The sequence below is a fragment of the Pinus tabuliformis genome, chromosome 1_1 (genome assembly GCF_031772625.1).
Source record: "Pinus tabuliformis cultivar Carrire ecotype Pingquan chromosome 1_1, CPIR1, whole genome shotgun sequence".
Lineage (NCBI taxonomy): Eukaryota > Viridiplantae > Streptophyta > Pinopsida > Pinales > Pinaceae > Pinus > Pinus tabuliformis.
This window is the reverse complement of record NC_142297.1, coordinates 924887606-924900712: the sequence shown is the minus strand read 5'-3', so window position 1 is coordinate 924900712 and position 13107 is coordinate 924887606.

The window sequence follows — 13107 nt, the reverse complement described above, 5'->3', positions numbered from 1 at the left end:
CATTTTCACATTGTTTTTTACCTACTGATGGAAGCTAGCCAGGAACTGTTCCTCTTCCAGTTCTTCCAACTACGCGAGCCTCTCTTCTAAGGCTCCGTGAACCGTCGTATTGACCAGTGCTGCTATGTGTAGACTAGGCATTTTATACTCTATGGGGATTATAGCGTTCGCTCCATACTCCAACCTCAGAGGTGCCTGCACCGTCAATTTCTTCCACGTTGTCCTATAAGCCCATAGAACCGCTGGTACGCACGGGTCCCAATCAGTCTGCTATGGATTGTGTACTTTGTTCAGCACTTCCCATACTTTGTTAAAGGTTTTTGCGTGGATAACCTTCTGCGCACTTGGTCTTTCCATACTCCATGGTTCCAACTAGAGGAGTCATTCACACCATTGCTTTGCCCACACTTGCTTACTGAACATGTCCCCTAATGTGAAGGTTGTGTGCATCCACATAGGTTTCGTACCATATCCCTATATCTATCTAGACAGGTGGGTGTGCAGACTGTTTCATCCAGAAATCTTGTCTGTTAATCATATATGAGGCTTCCCAAACCATACGCGCATCATTCTCCTCCATTTGCGCCAGTGTTCAAAGCTTTCTTGGTGCGTACCCTACCACCTTGCAGGTGTAGCACACAGTACCCATTTCAAACCTTCGAACATTGTTGTTTGGCACCTCCCTTTCGAACCTATTCAGGAACTCGTCTACCTCCGTTGTTATGTAGTGAAATGATCTAGTCATCATGTTATAGTTCAGCGTGGTTACCTCATGGAACTGGTTTTGCCATCGTTCTATCTCCTTGTCAGAATCCAAGGTGTAGGAGATTTTATGCTCCCATGAGATTCATTCATCTGCGATTGGATTTACCGAGTCTTACTCTCACACAGTTATCTTGTAGATGCAGTCCAAGTCATCGTTGTTTTCATGGTCGCGCACTCACTCTATGCAGCGCGATACTTCTGCGGGGTCCAAAGGTACAACTATGCGCAGAGACTTTTTCTCAAAAATAATCTTGCGCTTCTTTAGATTTATCACCCCATTCATGTTAGTGTCCTAATCTATTCCTAATATCGCAGGGTAGGGAATGTTGTCATCAACAATCTCTATCACTTCAAAATCTGCTAGTGTGCTTTCTCCTTCAATATCCACTGTCATCCCCTGTAATCTTCCCATAGGTAGGATCTTTTTTTTTTCACCATTCGCAATTGGATAGGAGACCATTGCAGCATAGGCCTCCCTATGCGCTCCCATGTCTACTTTGACAGAACGTTCGCGTCTGATCCCAGGTCCAGAATCACTTGGTCCATCTCGTATTCTCCAATATGTGCGGCCAATCTCATCTCCCTTCCTGTCCTCATCGCATGCTTTCTAATCTTTTGTACTACGCATAGTTCTCCTAGCGTGGCCCCAGTGCATCTATTTATGAGTTCCTGCAGTCCCTTCACCGCCTTGCTATCACGTAGCAGCTTCATGCATGTTTCCAGGAACGTCGTGAGCATCGATGGGTCCATTTTAGGCTCCAGCCTGTCTTTCCTTCCTAAAGTGGAGGCATCAGTGAAGCTCCTCCTGGCTTCCATGAAGGTTCCCTTAGCATGCTCCAAATCAAACTCTGGTTCTTTCATCGGAGCCTTGCAAACCCAAGTACTATCTTTAGGTTGCTTTCCTTTGTCATCCCCTGTCGTAATTCCACTTCGGAGCATAATATACACATTAGGGTCTTCCTTGCGTGGCTCACACCTCATCATTCGTAGGTTCTGAGTTAGGGGAGGTTGGAGCGCTCCTTTATCGTGCAACTGTGCTATTAGTCTGGGATAATCCTCTATCTCATGATCAAATGATGTACAATACAAGCATGATGGATGCGTCGGATTCATACAATCACGGGCATAATTCCATGGCCCTCCGCAATTGTAACATATCAGCTGTCTATGACCTCTTCTAGGTCCTCCTCCACCTCAGCCTCGTCCGCGCCCCTGAAATCCAGTTCATGCCACCCCTGCATTTTGGTCAAGGGGTTGTATTTCGGCCTGAACTCTGTAGGTGGGAGTCCTATCCATCATTAGTTCATAACTCCTACAAGTGCGCTCATCATGTCCCACTGATCTACAAAAAATATAGAACAACTATTGTGAATTCTGCGTGTACTTTTGCAACAAATGGTAGTTGTCTGTAGCATGTTTCCCCCTATTTGACAAATCGCGCAGCATAATGCAGGCATCACGCTAGGTCTTGCTTATGCCTCTAGTCTCAATGGCATTGGTCCTCCTCCCGTGAGGTAATTTGCGAACACCAAGCAGTGGTCATTGTCATGTCCCTGACCCTTGCCCTTTAACCACCATACCTCGTCGCACACCTCTAGGCGAGTCGTCCTCTCTTGTTTCAGACTCTGCATCTCAAGGCACAAGTTTTTCAACTGCATGTGGATCTACTGAACTCCAAGGTTAGGATCTTGTATTGGGGTTTCATGCAGTCTCGTCATGATCTCCAAGTCCTTAGCTTGAGTTGTTAGCCTCTTTGTGATAGCGTGTTCCTTAGATGCAGCGTTAACGATGCTACAAACCATTCGCGATGTTGTGCATCTGTCAACGTCATGTTAGCTTCACAAATTGTACACTTCAATCTCTGATCCAACTCCCAAGGGATCTCGCCTGGTAGCATTATAATTTCCTTGAACCTAATGATCGACTATGCCTCTGACCTTGGCCCGTTAAATTCTTTGTTTAGCGCAGTTTCGATATCTACGATCCCCGCATTTGGATTTTCATTGGAATGCTTAATGTACTAGGTTAGCGCATGATCCTAGACAGCACTGACCAATGTTTCTTTCTATATATTGTAATCCATAACTCCCTATGCTTCCCATACAGCTTTTGTCACGAACCAAAACTGGTCCGGATCTTGATTTCCTACTCCCTTGAACTCTGGCAACTTTATCGCTCTTGCCATATTGACTCACGCTGGTGGCAGAGGTGGTAGGGGCGAAGATGGGGGTAAAGAATGTGAAACTAGTAGTGGTGTGGGTGGGGTTGGTATCTGCAGAATCCTCTTCTCTATCAAATTGATCGCACTTTTTGGTGAGACCTTCGCGAACTCTTCCCTATCCCCTCGCGAAGGTGAAATCAAGGGGCTAGTTTCTAGTTCAGCACTACCTTCATTTCTATATATTCTCCCACTTTGCGTAACCCCAAACATTAATTTATTCACATAACCTGCTTTTCACACAATAGCATTTTAATCCAAGTGTTCAAAGACTTAACGTACTTACTTTGCAGTCCTTTGAGGAAGCGTCACTTTACCTCACTATAGATCATTGAAGTATCTACCACGAACTGAGTGATGAATCCTCCCATAATTCGATTGAACCAATGATCAACACCGTGCATGATCTTATCCTCTGATGCTTCCAATTTGTGCACAAATTCTGGAGTCCACACAATAGGTTTATCAAGCTTGCACCTTCCTTGGCTATCTACTAGCTTCGTGATCCACTTGTATAGCTCAGTAAGGAAAGATACGAAGAGAATTTTGTGGATCTCTATGTACAAGTAGCAATCTAACCACTCTTCTTTTGATAGTCATGGATTCTTGTTTTCCTGTGTCGCGAACTTGTGAATCTTCCTATCCAACCAATCTTCAATTCCTTTCCGAGTTGGATTCTAGTGATATGACATCAGACATCTCTATGCAGATCCTGGTCTCGACAACAGAACCATTTGTTGGCTTGTTAGGGCCTGACACAGGTTCAGAGTTAATTAGCCAAACAAATCCCTGTGCTACTGGCCCTTTTAGCAACAGTCCACGGAGCGCAGACTGAGGGCTCACTCGAAGTAGTATTGGTGGGGGTACTGGAACCAGGTTTCTACACCCTTGAGATGTCTGAGGGGTTAATTTGGTCCAACTGTTAGTCCCTTTGTGTAGGTTACTTCGCATACTTCCTTGTTCCTCGCGCCTTTACGTAGCCCTAACCAGGGCCTGTGGGGCTTCTGCGCTATTGGAGTAGCACTTTGCACTATTTTCCCAAGTCCCACTCAAGATCGTACTTATCCTCTTACACCGGTTAATTACCTTCGCGTAAATGGATGCCTTATGTTATATTTATTTATACAACACATTCCTATGAGTTCACGCAACAAATAAACAATAAACTTGTAATTCCTACACAATAATATATAAAAAATGAAAAGATACACAGAAATATGATAAAACTTCTCTTTACTAATGCTTCCAATGTTTATAGACTTGGTCTTCCCTGCGCACTCAGTTGCGGACTACTAGGCCTCTGTACACACAGCTGCAAAGCCTTCTCCTACTCTACAACCCAAAGACACACTTTACACTTTGACTCAATTACTTTCATAGACTCATCATGGTTTTACTCTCCTTTCTCTTCCCTCCTACACTTAGAACCTCACTCTATTTATGCAATCCCATGGTCTGTGGACCATCGATAGATCTTTCAAACCGACATTACATTACGAAAACAAGGGCAGACAACCCTATGACTCTATTATGACTTTGCACTCCGCGCCCACAAATTACGGAGTATTTATAATGGACTTGGTCAAAACTTGGGCTTTAAGCCCTAAAAAATGCCTTGGGGGGATCCACACCCAACGTCTCCTTCACATCAGATTCGGATGAAGAATTCAATTGCTGGGAAAACCGACTACATGAAGTATCTATGTTGCGTTGTAATATGATGACCAAGTCATTGCACTACATGTCATCAGAAGTAAGGAATTTGCCTCATTGTGATGGGTTAACTGATGTTGATTGCTTTTTGGATGCATTTGAGAGAGAAGTGTCGGAGCAGCATTGCTTCCAGGCCTTGGAATGGGTACTGCGTGCTACACCTACAAGATGGTGGGGTATGCACAAGGATAATTTTGGTGATTGGTGCAACTATAGGAGGATGATGAGAATATGTTTTGGACAGCCGAAAGTGTGGATGACATACAAGTATGATAGAAGGGATGATCCGTGTGATCACCTGGCAAAATGGACTAAGGCTTATGGAGTGGAGCCCCAGCCTGAATGGGTGCATTTGTTTTGTCATACCCTGGATGTCATACCAATGAATTGGTACTTGGAAATAGAGCTCCGCCATGGCACTGAAGAATGGGACATCTTGCGCCAAGGGTTTATAATGACGTTCAAATTTGAGGATGGGTTTGACTGTATTGAAACGATGCTACAGGAGGTTAAAGCAACAATCTTTAGGATACCGCAAGATCCTTTGGACCTAATTCAACCTGATTGGACTACCTAACTGAACCACGCGCTGGAATGCTATAATGTGACCACTGAAGAAGAAGAAGATGATCCCAGAAAGATTAATATTCTGGAAATCGAGGGTCACCGCGAGGTTGAAGGTCCACAAATAGAGGATCCAGACATAACCGCATCGCTGAAAACTAGGCAAGTCAACATTGGCATAGAGGCAGAGCCAAAATTTGTAAAGATTAGGGACTATTGGGATGATGCGACAGTAGACAAGGTCGTTGAGCTCCTCTGCTAATATCAGGATTTGTTCCCCCCGAAGTTTTTTGATCTGAAGGGAATAATAGGAGACCTGGGTGTCATGAAGATCACGTTGAAACCAGATGTGAAACCTGTAAAACAGATACCTTACCACCTTAATCAAAGTATAAGGAAAGAGTCCACATTGAGTTAGATAAGATGCTCACGGCACAAATTATTGAACCAATGGAAGAATCTGATTGGGTAATCCTGATAAAGGTTCATGAAAAGAAACAGAAAGAAGAAATAAGGATATGCATGGAGCTCCGGAAATTGAATGACACTTGTGTGCATGATCCTTTCCCGACGTTGTTCATTGACAAGGTCCTGGATAATGTAGGTGGCCAAGAAGCATACTCTTTCATTGATGGGTTCTCTAGGTACCATTAGATCAAAATCACGCCTAAGGATAGAAGGAAGAAGACCTTTGTGACTGAATGGGTATGTTTTCAATACACCGCAATGCCTTTTGGGCTAAAGAATGCGCCAGCAAGATTTTCGCGTGTAGTCATTACGACATTCAAAGACTTCATTCATAAATTTTTGGAGGTATACTTTGATGATTAGACGGTGTTTGGATTGGTCAAGCACCATGGGACAAGTCTGTGCTTGATACTAGATACATGTTGGAGATACCTGATTGTAATCAATCTGAAGTAGTGTCTGTTTTATTTCCCTTTTGGGATCCTATGGAGAAATTGTTGAAAAAGGATGTTATGTTCTGTTGGAATGATAAATGTCAGAAGAGCTTGGACGTGCTGAAAGAGAAAATGGTCACCTTACCGATCCTAATCTTCCTAGACTAGAAGAAGTATTTCATGTCCACATGGACGGATCATATATTGCACTGGGGGCCATGCTGACACAAGTCGGTGTGGGAGAACTAGATCACCCTATAGAATTCACAACTAGGAAGTTGTCTAAAGCAGAGAAAAATTATTCCACGAAAGAGTGCGAAGGATTAGCTATGGTGTACGTTCTCTAGAGGTTCAGGCACTATTTGTTGGGCAAACACTTCAAGATGTATACAGATCATTCCACATTGAAGTACCTAGTCAACAAGCCTATTTTGGGGGGGAAATATGTAGGTGGCTGTTATTATTCCAAGAGTACGAATTTGATGTTATTGTGAAGCCAGGGAAACTGAACACGGGACCTAATCATCTATCGTGAATTGAAATGGGAAAGGTACATACTAATTTGGAGGAAGGGATGCCTGATGTGCAGCTCTTTGTGGTACATGTCGTGAATAGTCACTTTTAAGATATCATCCACTTCCTGACGAAAGGATCGGCTCTCGAAGGTTATACAACAGAAGAAGGAACTAGTAGTGCATGTGGCAAAATTTTGTATCATTGTAGGGCACTTGTACAAAATGGGGTTAGATGAAATATTGCGATGTTATGTGCTTGAATTTGAACGAAGAAGCATCCTCATTGAGGCTCATGGAGGAGTTGCAGGAGGAAATTATGCAGGGAAAGTAACAACACAGAAGGTTCTACCTGTTGGGTTGTGGTGGCCAACCCTACATAAGGATTCGAAAGAATATTGTAGGGCATGTGACACACGTCAAAGGACCGGCAGGCCATCATGGAGGGATTAACTACCTATAATGCCGTAGGTGACGTTACAACCATTCGAGAAATGGGTGATTGACTTTGTGGGTCCAATTTAGCCTTAAGGAAAGAAGACGGGTGTGCAGTATGTCATCACTGCGACTGAGTACCTGACCAGGTGGGTGGAGGCACATCCTATGAAGGACTATATAGGCGCGAAAACAGCAAAGTTTATTTTTGAATATGTGTTGACAAGATTTAGCTGTCCAAAGATCTTGATGAGTGATCGCGATATGCACTTTCTTAATGAAACAATCAGCGTGTTGATAGAAGAATTTTAGGTGTATCATCAAAACAGTACGCCTTATCATCCGTAGGCCAACGGGATGGTGGAAGAATTCAATATGATACTAGAGAGCACACTGATGAAGGTTTGCAACTATTAGAGAAATGACTAGGATGTGCACGTACCCACGGTGCTATGGGCCTATAGAACAACCTGTAAGAAGCTGACTGGGAAAACGCCTTTCAAACTCATGTATGGTGTAGAAGCCATGATGCTAATGGAATACATTGTACCTAGTCTGTGCATAGTGACACACACAGGAATGGAGAACCACGGAGCATTGGAAGAGAGGCTCAAGCAACTAGCAGAGCTTGATGAGGACTGATTTCTAACTGGATTTCATCAACAAGTTCAAAAGGAGCATGAAAATGCATGGCACAATCAACACATCAAACTGCACACCTTCAAGGTAAATGATCTGGTCTTGTTATATGACAGTAAATTTGATAAATTTCCAAGGAAATTTAGGATGCACTAGCTAGGGCCACATGTCATCAAGGAGATTACCAATGGTGGAGCAGTTCAGCTGGTTAAATTGAATGGAGAACCCTTCCTTGGGAAGGTGAATGGTAGTCGATTGAATCCATACACCGGTGATCCAACTAGGTGACTATATGAGGGAAGTATAGTCTTAGTGCTCCAGGAAGCTAAAAGGAGGCATGGGACTATAAACTACACTACCTAGGCTGGAGAGCTGCGAGAGGAGAGAACTGCGTGGAACGAGGGAATGTCACATAGTCGACAACACCACATAGAGAGCTATGCTACGAAGGGAGCAACCGCGCAGAGTAGCCAGAAAGTGACTGTTCATGATTTGACAATGAACAAACGACTAAATGGAGTGGGGGGCGACATTTAAGTCGAAATTTATGGGCAAGATCTTTGAATATCTGTTGCCAATCTAGCATTAATGGACCAATTTTGGGGGGAACAGTCGGATTTGAATTCAAAATGGCATATAAATTACATGTGGCCAACCAGATGAAAACACTTTTCATATTGATAAATTGTGAATTGTGCTATGTGTTGTATATAAACCACGCATTTCTCGAAGAGATACGTGATTGCCTAGTGTTCGATCGATTTATGAAAACTGACCGCAAAATCATCCATGACATTATTCTAGGAGCAATAGCCATGGACACTTAAGCAATTATAGCCGAGGGAGCTGCTCTAGAGTTCAGTATGGCAGGAGAAGGAGATGCCTCATAGGTTGCACCTGCAGAGATACTAGTTGAAGTACCGAAGTCTCCAAGGTCACCAAGACCAAGGCCTACCCCAACCAAGGAGGGTCGCAAGAACAAGAAGGCCAAGCAGGCCACCACACCATAGCCAGTGCGTGCATCTCCCAGGAAACACCCACAGAAGGATAAGCCCACAACATAGGAAAAGGGAAAGATGATTAACCTAGAGACGAAAAAAGAAGAGATTGAGGATATCCCAATGGATGATGAGGATGTTTAGGTGGAAACAGAGGATGTTGAAATTGAGGGGTCTGACTCCATCACTAAGCTGCCTGAGTACATTCCTCCGTGCAAGGGAAAGACCAAGGTGCCCAAAGACATTGATGAGAGTAAGGTCACCCTACACACACCCCTCTTGCCAGACCAAATTGTGTTCGAAGGACTGCGCTTGGGGCATGTCCCCCTTTTGAAATTAGAAGACTGGGATTTACTGGACACTAGGTGGTTCCATCATTTAGTAATGGACCAAGTTATGCACTGGGTATTCCAGAAAAGTACTGGAGTAACAGCGTTGGATCCGAGGAAGTGGATGAAAGGCATGGATATGACAGAATTTCTCAACCTGTTATGGGTGTCACATTACAACCGTCCGCCCATCACAATGGTGGTAATCAAGCAGTTGTTGTGCTTGGTACATGATGGGTTTTTGTGGTTAGAGGAGCTGATACCCATCATTGATATGCCAATCCATAGGATCATGTGGCTACTGTACACAGGAGAAAATCTGGTCATGATGTTTGGCAAAAAGGCTGGTGAGCATGCCCTTGCGGAGGCCATGAAGGAAAAGTTCAGGTTAGTAAAGAAGCCACAAGGCTATGCCATTACAAGTATCTTTGACCCCGTGGTTAAAGTGGAAACCCAAATCTTGGTAGGGAAGGTCATGAAAAAGTGTTGTGCAGATGAAGTGCCAACACCGGTCATAACTTTGGTGGCCCAATGCATGGAGGGAGTTCAATTTAATTGGGCGTGCTACCTCTGCGGTGATTTCCTCACGAATTGCCGTGAGGTGCAGGATATCAGCAAGCCATTCCACTATGCATGGCTCTTGCTGTCCATAGTGTTGGTAGCATTGGAGCTACCCGAAGATAGTCAGTTTCTTCCGATTGTGTTGGACCTACCAGAGGCAGTGAAGTACGCTTCGTTGTTGGCGACTAAGGATTCTCATTAGATAAAGGACAACAAGATATTTTGGATCTTGATGGAGATGAACGTGTATATGGCCATCAACCGCAAGCCATGGTTTTCACCTACCAATTTTGACATATTGCAGGAATACGTGGAATTCAGGGTTGACTTCCACCACATATTAATACGGGAATGGAAGGACCCTGAGCAGAAGTGGCACAACTTTCCCTACTTGGAAAATGATGATACGATTGACTAGGTCCTTGACCAGTGGCCAGCAAAGTGGCGCACTGCCTCGAACTTGGTTGTGGGATTGAGAAAGTCCACCGCACAACGCAAGAAGGAAGTGGCCAAGCTGAAGTTGCAATAGCTACTCGTGAAAAGGAGAAAGGAGGCCAAAAACAAGGCTAAGGTAGAGCGTGCTGGCATGTAGTAATCAGTTGGGCAGGCAGAAGAAGAGGAGCATGGATTTGATGGAGGTCAGAAGTCACCTTCACCAAAAACATAGGAAGAAGAGGACGAACAGACAGGGTAGGGAGGAGTGGACCCGGAGATGACTCCATTTCATATCAAGTGCACCAGAGGAACAGAAAAGAGGGCTGCGGAAAAATTCCAAGGCTAGCAAGATGTCTCTGGATCCAATCACCCTAACAGAGGGGGATTTGAATGATATAGGGGATACTGTGTGGGATGCTACCGCGGTACTTCTGCAATAGTTCAAGTAGTAGCAACATCAGACATTAGGGGTTATTCAGACGAGTCCACATGAGTTTTATATCCATGCATCATAGATTCAGACCAGCGCAACATCCACTAGTTCGGCCCTTGGCACCTCAGAAGCCGCAGGGAGGCTGTGCGCAAGGGACCCTTGAGCCATAGTGCTGCCAGATGGAGCATTGACGATAGAGACTGAAGCAGACAGGCCCGCTATTAGTGCCCTCAAGGGAGTGGGACTTAACTTGTTAGGGCTTCCTAAAGAGGAGCTTCACCTTCTGTAGGATGGTGTGATTACAGAACTTTGGGCCCGCGAACAGCGCGCTTTGCAAGTGATTAATGAGCAAAATGTAAGCAATGATCAGATGAATGTGTAGAGAGAATCCGCTGTTAACCTTGTGACATACCTAACCAACAAAAATCATCCCATAATCAAGGTTGTGGATGAGGCATGCAGAATTGTTCGAGAGTTGGCCATTCCTGAGGTTGAGCCAATAGATGTGCGGGTTCGGAGACTCACTGCGAGAGTGCGCGAAACATGTACATAGTTGGAAAAGGTTTAGCTAGAGATGAACCTAAAAATTGTAGAATTACAGTTGAAGGCCCAACTTTCAACTCCACCGGAAGTCAGTGAGCAGCGTGCAAATGCAATAGCAGCAATAGTGAGTGCAGTGACAGATTGCAAGAACCTTTTTGAGCAGTCGATCGAGGTACTCACTAGCCTGCAAGAATACCCCAATGTGAGAGGCTAGAGACAGAAGCGTGGGAACTAAAACCTTGCTATGACGAGATTAAAGTGACAACACACATTGTCGCCATCACATAGAGACTCGCGAAGCTGCAAGAGGCCAAGGAATTCAAAGAACAGGTCGATACAACTCAGCACAAGGAGGTAGTGTTGAAGGCCCCCTTGAAGCCTTGGTTGGATGAGGCCTACTTGATCATGACCTCCATTGAAGGAAAGCTGTCTAGTTTGCAGGAGACTCAGTAGAAGCTCCAAGCTAATATCGCAGGGCCGGTGACCAAGCAGTTGGTCAAGGAGATGAAACAGGCAGCCACACAGTGCGCTACCGAGGTAGTAGTTGTCCAAGCTGAGCTAGGAGGTCTTCACGATAAGATCTCCATGCTAGACGAGTGACTCAAGGGCAAGTGACCATGTTTGTGTTGGGGGCCTGTTGGGAACGGGTCCCCTGGGGGTCAATTTTGGGGTTAAAATCCGAAATTTTTGGGGCAGAAGGCCTGAAGTTTGTATAAGGAAATGTAAAGTCTTCGCATTTTGTGGTCACAGAGTGCAAAGATGTCGAGAGTCATTAAGGGTTGTTTGCCCTTGTTTTGTAAAGAATCATGTCGTCTGTAAAGATCCACCCAATGTCCGCGAACCATGGGATTGTATAAAAACAAGCTAAGTAAGTAAGTTCTAAAGAAAGTAGTAGAAAAAGAAGGAGAGTTCTAAGTGATTTGGGTCATAGGAGAGCTAAAAGTGAGAGCCTTAGCATAGGTAGAGGCTCTAAAACTGAGTACGCAGAGATCTAGGGTAGAAGTCCGCAGTTGAGTGCGCGGACCCCTGCAGCTATGTAGCTATGTGCGTAGGGCATATAGAGTCTGTACTGGGAACTTGAATCATCAATAAAGAGAAGTATGCTGAAATTGATGTGTATTTTGTCTCTGATTATTGCATCCGATTATGTTATGTTAAGTTTTGGATTTACATTATAATGCTAATTTGATGTGCGAATGTATTTATTTCTATCTGTTATTTGAATGCAAGTAAGAATATATGTTTACACGAAAGCTAACCTTAATTGCATGGTAAAATTGGTGAACCTTTAAGGTAATTTGGGAACTTATAACCATACGTAGTTACAGAGGCACGTAAGTGCCTAGATTGGTGGTTAGGGCCACGCAAGGTTAGTCATATACCTTCGTGAAGGTTCTGAAGGTCAGAGAAGAAGGAACATCGATAAGCCCTAGGGGCTTATCAATCTGCGGAAACTTGGTTCCTGCATTTCCCCATACTGCTTCGGGTGAGGCTTCAGTCTGCGCTCCATGGATTGATGCCGAAAGGGCTAGTAGTGTAGAGATTTTCTTGGCTGCTTAACGCCGAACCTAGGTTAGGGCCCATAAATCCAACAGTTATGTTGTTGGAAAGGTGGAGGAGACAAAGCATGAATTCACACATAAAACATGAGCTTTTTCTCTTCTATTGATCACACAAAACATGATGATTACAATGAACCCCGTGAAGGGTATTTATCCTTTTTCAACTAGCTACTTGCCTAAAATATCTTGACATGCAATCACATGCAACCACACACTAAAATTTGTCTATCAATTGACTTGACTTGACTCAACACTCAAATACTCAATCACTCAGTTAACTAACTCTCTAAGTTTAGCTCACTCCACATGTGGGAGTAATTACTATTTCTAACACTCCCCGTTAATTACGACCATATGACTCAACAGGTCTCAACATGATTTCACTATCACATAAACATTCCTGTTGGTCTATGCCTTAGCTAGGTTTACAATGACTCAAGATTTTTTCATTTTCCTCTTCTCTGCTTCCAGATTCTATATCCTCGAAATTGCTTCATT